General features: G+C 39.0%; 1 long non-coding RNA gene across 1 annotated transcript; it reads left to right on the forward strand.

Moving 5' to 3' along the window:
* The first annotated feature begins 1,107 nt into the window (after positions 1–1,107).
* Positions 1,108–8,104, forward strand: LOC130929542 (uncharacterized). The gene is made up of 4 exons (XR_009066915.1): positions 1,108–1,301; positions 2,397–2,443; positions 2,624–2,679; positions 7,181–8,104. It is a non-coding gene; the product is annotated as an uncharacterized LOC130929542 (long non-coding RNA).
* The last annotated feature ends 1,126 nt before the right edge of the window (positions 8,105–9,230 follow it).

Consider the following 9,230-nt stretch of genomic DNA (forward strand, 5'->3'; position numbering starts at 1 on the left):
AGTGCCATTAAGTGCAGCCATCACAACACTACTTGCTAGGAGGCTAATTCTCCTTAAGTGGACTCACTCATCCCCACCTACACACAATAAATGGATCCAAGAAATCCTGCAAAACCTGGGACTTGAAAATTTTTAAAAAGATTTTCCTTAAGATTTTTCCTTAATGGGTTCCCTCCAAACCCTTTACAGAATCTGGCAACCCTTTCTACTCTACATAGATTCCATACCTATCGAAGCTGAAAACCATTGAGCTACTAACACCCCCTTCCTTTCTTTATTTTTATTATTATCCCCCCCCCCCTTTTTTTAATTAATTTATTAACTTAATTTAATTTTTTTATTTTTTTTTATTTTATTTTTTTATGTGTGTGTGGTGTACAAGTTGTGAATGAGAACATCTGCTGTCTTGATCTTGCCGGGAAGGTACCCTTATCTTGACCTTATTGGAAAGAAGCTTACTTTGTGTTATCAAAACCTTATCTAGCGTCAACTATCATTTATGTGTTTCTTCCCTTGTTGTGTTTTGCCTGTACCTATCCCATTAATGTGTGAAAATTCAATTAAAAAAAAGTTGTTTAAAAAAAAAAAAAAAAATGAAGTGCAGCCATCAAAAGACATGATACAAATTGCCAAAAGTGCTACATACAATTATAACAAAAGTCACTGTTAATTATGAAATAATGATATTGATTGTTCTTTGATTGCACCAGGTTATATGTGACAATATTACCAATAAGTTCTTATTATTTTAAAATTTGAATTTTTTTGTTTCATATTGCATGCTATATAAATCGTTGTAAGATTACGGTAGTCATCAATTTGTAAGGGCATACGTCACTATTTGTAAGACTGCCAACGGCCTCGGGTTGACAGGTATGTATGTATACACATATTTTTTTGTAATTATAATTTGGGGAAAAAAGTGGAAAAAAAACCTGTCTTATTATGTATCTCTTTCCAATGCTAATTCTGAAAACAAGGCATCACTGTAATGCAATTGTATAAATCAGGCATAATCCACGCCACTTTTTCCATGCCACACCTATGAAGCGACAAATTCAATTAAGGACTCCTCTTCCCACTTGGAAGGTCTCCAGGGCACATCTTCCGAGCGACGCACCTTAAAAGAAATTAGAATATGGCTCAATAAAACAGGAAAACATCCTCCTCCTGATATCAATATTAGTAGTGATGATGCAAATAATAATATTATGACAACTCCTGTAAAGACGCCACTCACCGTTAAGGCACAAGGGTCGCTTGTAGTTTCAAGTGACGGCAGGACGGCAAAGTCCACACAGGTAAGAGTTTGGCTTTTCCTCCAAATGCTCTTTGCATGTTTCACTCCCCTCCGAGGAAGTTCAAGCTGGAGACGACGCACGAGTGGGAACAGTTTGGAAAGGAGGGACAGGGGGTGGGGGCGTACAACCACATCCAGACGCTTGGCGGAGGGGAGCCTCGCTTGTTCTCCGTCGGCTGGCGGGACTTCCAGCAACGGCAGCAAAGACGACTGGAGCCGCGTGTGAAGGCTGCCGTCCTGAACCCTCTCCACCCCCCTTTTTAACACTCTCCCTCCGCCAACGTACCCGCTCTCATCACAAACTGAAAACTTTCAGTGTCCCAAGTCTTTCAATACACGCACGTCACACAAGTTGAGACGCTTAATGCAACTCTATTATCATTGTTCGCTCTCGGCAACGGAAAAGCGAACATACACCAGCAAAAAGGCGTACTTTGTAAAAAGAAAAAAAGAACAAAACACCCGATAAAACAAACAAACAAAAAAAAAGTATTCTTTTTCACATCTTTAACTCTCATGAAACAGGCAGTAGCCAGCATACAGTGTAATTTACTGTAAATAGAGGACCTCCAACTGCTGGTCTATTTAATAGTGAACATTTGACATGCGGAAGTTCAGCATTTTTCATTAGTTTTTTTTGTCTTATACTTTAGCTCATTAGTTCTGTCTGATTAGTATCTTTGCTCTTATTATTATTATTTTTTGTTGCAGTTTCACGATTCACTTGTGAAAAATAGGATATCAAGTCACTTCATTTATTCCCAATTAGTGCGTTTAACGCCTCTAAGAAACAATTTTTCATCAATGTTTACGCACCAGAGCACACACGTTGTATTTGAAATGCTTGATATGATTTTGCAAAAGTTCCTGCTCTCAGTGGCTGACAGGCAAGTTTAATGACTTCCACCTCCCATAGAACAAACAATCTGTTTAAAAACAGTCTACATAACTCCTGTCTGTTTGCTTAGTTGTGATCACTCAAACAAAAAAAAAAAAAGAAAAGAAAAAAACATGATGTGAGATTTAATTTCACATGCCTTTTTTCCCTTAAAGAAAAAGTATGTGTTCTAACGTGTTCATTTATTTGTATTTTCAGGGATGAAGATGAGGACAGGAATAGATGACTGGCACTTTAAAACTCAGGTCTCTCACATTCTCGCCGGATCTTCCGCCTTTGCTAATTATTGTGTTGTTTTCAGAGCAAATATGTCATATCCATGGCGACCAGGCAGGTTTATTGTCTCTCTCATGCAATAGCTCACACAAGTAATTAATTATCTTTCCCCCCTCTCTCTCTTTCCCCTCCTGTCTTTGGTTAAACAGATCATTCATGGAAAGCCATCATCTTTATTAAAATGCCACAGCTAGTACAACACAAGGTAAACAATGAATGTTTTCAATTTTAATATTTCAGTGTCCCTTTTTGTGCTTTGATTCTTTTTATATTGTACCTAATGTGTGTACTTTAGTGATATTTCCCTATCATGCAGCAGCTGTGTCTTATTCATTCAAGCATGCAGAGCAACCACACTCCTAAAAACAGGGCTCCTTAAAACACATTAAGAAATCAGCTTGCACTTTGTGTGAATTGTTTGAAGTATTAGACAGATTAAAAATTGGATTTGATGGAGACCTAAACAGTATTTAAAGAGATCACTGACTGTAATGACCTACAGCAGGTGACACTGCCAAGTACAATAGTCTACCTGCAAGTATTGCAACTGTGGGTGAGGTGCACTTTTGTCACCCCTCCCAACCCCCCGCAAAAGACATATATGATAAGTTAGTGCTCCATCAGTGTGGAATGTGACGGCACGTGTCTTCTGCTGCATGAAGGTCTGTCTTGATCTGGACACCATCCAGCCTTCACTGTCTGACTGGTGGCACAGATTCTCATCTCTCTTTAGCATTGATGTGACACAGCAATATCCATCTGTCAAACATACTGCCCCTTATTTCTCTTCCTGTCTTTTGACCGCTCACTACCTCCCTTCTCTAATCAGTCTATGCCTTTATCGGTAACATGACTTAAGCAAGGTGCATACACAATGATTATTAATACCTTAGCCAACTTTTCAAATGCAGGACAAGCTACAGTGTATCACAAAAGTGAGTACACCCCGCGCATTTCAGCAGAAATTTAAGTATATCTTTTCATGGGAAATGACACTTTGACACAATGTAATGTACAGGCATGAAAATCTCTCACCTTTCGGCGAAATTCGCCGTTTTGAAGTCAAAAAGGTCGACCTACGTGAATTGCGTAGATCCGAGGAGAAATTCTTTTTGGGAGGAGGGGGGGTGTCGGGAGGTTTTATTTAATTATTATTATTATTATCATCATCATGTGATTAACTTAGTACGTAAACTGAGCACTTAAGAACACAGTCAGCAAATCCTTCTTGATGCTTCGCTGACGAGAACCAGTCATCGGCCCAAGCTGCGTTCCATTATTCCAAACGCGCGCACTCCTTACTGTACATGGAGTGCTCGGAGAGCCTTTGGTTGCATTGCAAAGCTGCGAAAACAAAAAGCAGGCCTTATCCACACCGGGGCAGACCAGAGCGCAGCATACACACTTGCCTGTATTTGCCAGCAGATTGAATTTGGTGAGTAATGGTTTCAATCGTTTTTAAAAAAGTTACTGCCATTCGTTGCAGCTTCCGTTGAACACTGCCAGAGCTAGCCAAATCTCCCATGAAAAAAAATAGCTCCCGTTAAATTGGCGTCAAGCTTGTGTATTTAGCGGTAATATAAACGAAGAAACACACTGTTGAGTCAAATTAAGCGGCATGCTCTCGGATGGAGGGGGCGCCTCGCATCGCTCCCGTCGTCCGCCTGAGACGCGTTATTTTCGCCTGGGACTTGAGCTGACGGACGGTGTCGGCACACAACACCGGACCGACGAGTGGTGGGAATGACTCTTGCGTCTTAAAGCGTTTCAGAAATACAGGGATCCCTCGTTTTTCGCGGTTAATGGGGACCAGAACCCGCCGCAATAAGTGAAAACCGCGAAGTTGTGCCCCCCCCCTTTTTTTTGTGTGTGTGTTCAATGTATTTATTCAGATTTTACACTGGAAAAAAGATGCATATATATATAAGAGATGTTTTTTCACTTTTTTCCACCAAAGTATCATTTATAAATGGTTTTCAAGCAATTCAAAATGTAAGAATTATGATAGGTTTTAAACATGTTACTGCCCCACTGAATTATGTTTAAACAAGAATAAAGTAGTAAGAAAATGCTTGGCTTTATTAAATGCTTCATAGTGAGTCTACTCAAACCCTCTCAGGCTTTGTTAAACGGTGATTGACACATGTGCAAAGTTTTTCTTTTTATTCTATTCTATTATTATATCTTTTATTTTCTTATTTGATTGAATAATAAAGACACAAATGTCCTAGCCAAAATGTGGCCCAAACGCAAAACAACATTACTTCAATGGAAAAAATTGTTTCAATCAAGAAAAATAGTTTTCAAATGCTTTTTTTGTCTCAAATTTATTTTTGCAATCAAAAACAATTTTTTTATTGAAGTGACTTTTTGGGGATTAAAAGTATATACTGTATTTTGATTGAAGCAACTTTGTTTTTGATAGAAGTAACTTTGTTTTTTGATTGAATAATAAAAACACAAATCTACCTCCATCGTTATTGAGAGAGAAAGAAATTAAGAAAGCTTTAAAACTAAAAGCCACCGGGGAGTCTGTTTTTTTGTTTTTTTAAATATTTCTATTTCATTACATAGACATGCCTCGTTGGGAAGGGAGATTGAGGGATAAAAAAAGGAGTTAGATGAGGCTGCTAAAGGCAGTGGATACCTCATCAGCTGGGTGAATAGCAGACCTGGTAAGAACAAGTTTGCAAGGATAGTCTGGTATTAAATACAATTATAAACACAATTACAATGTTATTTTTCTATAAGATTTTATGTCATTGCTTTATTAATCATTAGGTGCTAGAGTTGTTAAGTATGGATAATAATGAAATAATAGTTTTAAGAAAACTGTGCTGTTGGTGGCTCAGTGACCATCTGATGTGGTTTGTTCTCAGATGAACAAGTTGAGGAAGGAAGTTCTGATGTTGAAGTTGAAGGAAGAAAATAGGCAGACTGACCGAGTCACAGCCAGAAAGTGTTGATGACAGTTTTGATTTCTATTCACTGTTGCCCCCTCCCAATTAAAGTATGTCACAGTCGCAGCCAATTATTATCTAAAGCTGGTTAAAATTGAAGTTATGTTGTTTTAAGGTGTATTAAATACTTGTTCATGTGCCCCTTTTGATCTACGAGCACCCGCCCCTCCATCGGTCTCTGCACGGCCCTGCTGAAACACAGTGTGGGTCGACAGAGCTCAATATTTTGTTGGGGTGTACAGTGTACCGGAACATATTTCCTCCACACCCTTCTCACCTTTTTAACCCCTGACCCATTTTCATGCCTGAGAGTAGTCTGTGTGCAGCGTATATAATAGAGTTAGTTTATGACACAATGTAAAGTAGTCTGTGTGCAGCGTATATAATAGAATTAGTTTATGTCCCCCTCATAATAACTCAAAATATAACCATTAATATCTAATCCCCTGGCAACAAAAGTGAGTACACCCCTTAGAAACTACGTACATCCCTAAATGTCCAAATTGAGTACAGCTTGTCATTTTCCCTCCAAAATGTCATGTGACTCGTCACAGGAGTGCTGTCAGCATTGCTGCAGATTGAAGAGGTGGGGGGTCACCTTGTTAGTGCTCAGACCATACGCCGCACTCTACATCAAATTGGTGTGCATGGCTGTCACCCCAGGAGGAAGCCTCTTCTGAAGACGGTACACAAAAAAGCCCGTCTGTCTCATCAGACCATAGGACATGGTTCCTGTAATCATGTGCTTTGTTGACATGTCTTCAGCAAACTGTTTGCGGGTATTTTTTTGGTACTGTCTTCAGAAGAGGTTTCCTCCTGGGGTGACAGCCATGCACACCAATTTGATGTAGAGTGTGGCATATAGTCTGAGCACTAACAGGCTGACCCCCCCCCCCCCCCCCCACACACACCTCTTCAATCTCTGCAGCAATGCTGACAGCACTCCTGTAACGAGTCACATGACATTTTGGAGGGAAAATGACAAGCAGTATTCAATTTAGACATTTAGGGATATACGTAGTTTCTAAGGAGTGTACTCACTTTTGTTGCCAGGGGTTTAGATATTAATGGCTATATTTTGAGTTATTTTGAGGGGAAAATAAATTAATTATATTATATGTGCTGCACACAGACTACTTTTCATTGTGTCAAAGTGAAAGATATACTTAAATATCTGCAGAAATGCGAGGGGTGTACTCACTTTTGTGATACACTATATGCTACCTGCTAATACAGTTACATTTTGATTTGCATAGTCCTCTCATTGTTTATTTGTATTGTGGTGAATATAAAACAACCATTTCATTCTCTCTTTGCTTTCTAAAAGGTTATTGTTCTGTTTTATTTGTCTGTCAAAGAGTCTGTACATTGAGCAAAATCAGTGGCCCCAAATTTGTTGTTATATGGAATTGAAAAATATTGAACAAGTTTAAATTTTTGATTTTCAAACTGTGACCCGAGTAGATCAGGGAGCAAATAAATACTCGTATCGCCTCAAACACCAGCAGATAATAACTCAGGATAACTTTTTAAAGTGCCGAACTACCTTACAGATTTTGATTGCAAAAGTTGGAAATGTTAAATTTGGCCCAACTGTTGGTATGTATGTACCCTGCTTTTAAGTTACAGAGAGCAAAGATAAGATACACATTCTCAGTTTGTGCTGTTTTAACTATTATATTCTTCCTTCTTCAAAAATTTGCAAAATCTGTAATTGTGGACACGCATTGGTTATTTGTGTTGCAGTGCCACTACTGTTTATAATTCCTGCAGCCCTTTCAGTCGGGTAGATGCGTAATATCTCGTAAGTACCCATCTGCATCTGTCAACGGGTGTGTGGAATTAAACTCATGTGCATTCTGCTTCTGTTTGACCTTGGCTGTGGACCCTTGGTCTTTTAATGTCAAATAAGCATCAGTAATCCCAGGCACCGCTTGACAGGCTTCAAGAGTCATTAGTTTTCTTTCCCAGCTCATAAGCTTTATCAATTGCCCCTTTGTGTAATGATTTTGTGTACAAATTCACACAAGCATAGTGTTTGGCCTTGTAAAAATATACTGCCTTCAATTCGTGCTAGTATACCAGCATAGATACACACCTTTTTTTTAATCACCTCGATTTTTAAAAAAAATTTAGTAGAGAGGAAATGTCCTTTTTGCATGCTTGATCAGCCAGTGGAAAAATCCAATATAATGGAGGTTCAAGGTGAATTGCATCACCGTGTTAACCCCCATCTGGGACTGAAGGAAAATTCCCAAGCTGAATAAACAAATCACACAGACAAACACCAATGTGGTCATGAAATAAATATTGATTAGACTGCATTTCATACATAGATGAAAATTGCCTTTTTGGCCAATTGATGTTGGCCTTTTCAATACAATTGAGAATGAGCCAAGTTTGAAGTTGTCAGGGGTGGAGGAATGAAGCAAGTGAGGAAGACGAGAGATTTCATAGAGTTGAAAAAGGGACATGCTGCCGCTTTCTTAGCTCATTATCATTCCTAATAAGTCTTAAGGAATGAAGGAGCGTTGAGTGTAAATGCACGGTAATCCTTCTACTGTCCAAGGTTAGGAGGGACGTCAGCACAGACGCACCATTCCCAGCTGGCCACTTTGGGACCAGAGGCGCACCATATAGGATAGTTGTTCAAGGAGAAAGTGAGGGCGTTTAGACACTGGGTGAAGGTTATACCCTACCTTCTCAATGGCAATGCACCAGCTGGCATATTGTCAAGACTTTAAAACACCCATTTTTGGACATATTAAGTATTAAAATTTCCCTGTGGGATTTAGAAACCTCTTTAAGGATCCAGTTGGGGGAGTTTTGCCTTCAGCGGAGTGATGAACTTAGTGGAACTCCCTGCTCTTTGGGTGTGGTCCAGCTACAAGCAATGAAATAAATTGAAAGAACTAGTGACCAATCAACTCATTTAACAAATTGCCACTCACTTGTAGCAGTTGTTCAACCATGTTGCGTTAATGGAAATCCAATGCCGTGCTTATTTATACTCTCTTCTAAACAGGGTTGGCAATATTGTAATATCCATTGCATTAATCAACTGAGATGTTGCACATTAATCTTAATCCATAGTGAAAAGTGGGCAATTTTTATGATCACACTAATTAGAACAGTCTTTGGCGCTTACATCTTTTAGACTCATTTAGACTATAATCTCATGTGAATTGAAATGAATGAATGAATGAATGAATGAAACAAACAGTCCCCCCCAAAAATACCTATTTCTTTCGTATTGTCTTTGCTCTAATTAGGCTAAAGCCCCTGTAAATGTCACTGTAACAGTTTTACCGCTTTCAAAAAGCTTGCTATTTAAACTCATCTGGGTGGTTTTATGACAAACCCTTGTATAACTAAGCAGGAAAAATAATAGAAAATATGTAGATCAGACTATCACACCACAAGCAGCAAACACATTGAGTTTCACCGGTGGCACATACGTATAAATGATTGCTTATTGATATAACATGCTGTAGTTTCCAATATAATACCAGCAAAATCCTGTATTTCTTTATAGTGGCTGGGGGTTTACTTACTAAACACGATGCCTATAGACCCTACCCACCTACGTCACAAAACCACGTGCTCGCTGTATGGTTCCGCCCACTTGTCCGTCATTTTGACTCTGTATTAGCGTTGTTTTCAATTGATGGCGGAATTTAAAATGCATTTCATGGAAGACCCGGTGCTTTCTGATGCCGCAAACTCACTGGATCTGTTGCATAAAAGGCGTTATGAGGAAAAGCTTCGTTCTATACAGTCGCCAGATCCATATTTG

This window comes from Corythoichthys intestinalis, chromosome 2 (genome assembly GCF_030265065.1).
Source record: "Corythoichthys intestinalis isolate RoL2023-P3 chromosome 2, ASM3026506v1, whole genome shotgun sequence".
In the NCBI taxonomy this organism is placed as follows: Eukaryota; Metazoa; Chordata; class Actinopteri; order Syngnathiformes; family Syngnathidae; genus Corythoichthys; species Corythoichthys intestinalis.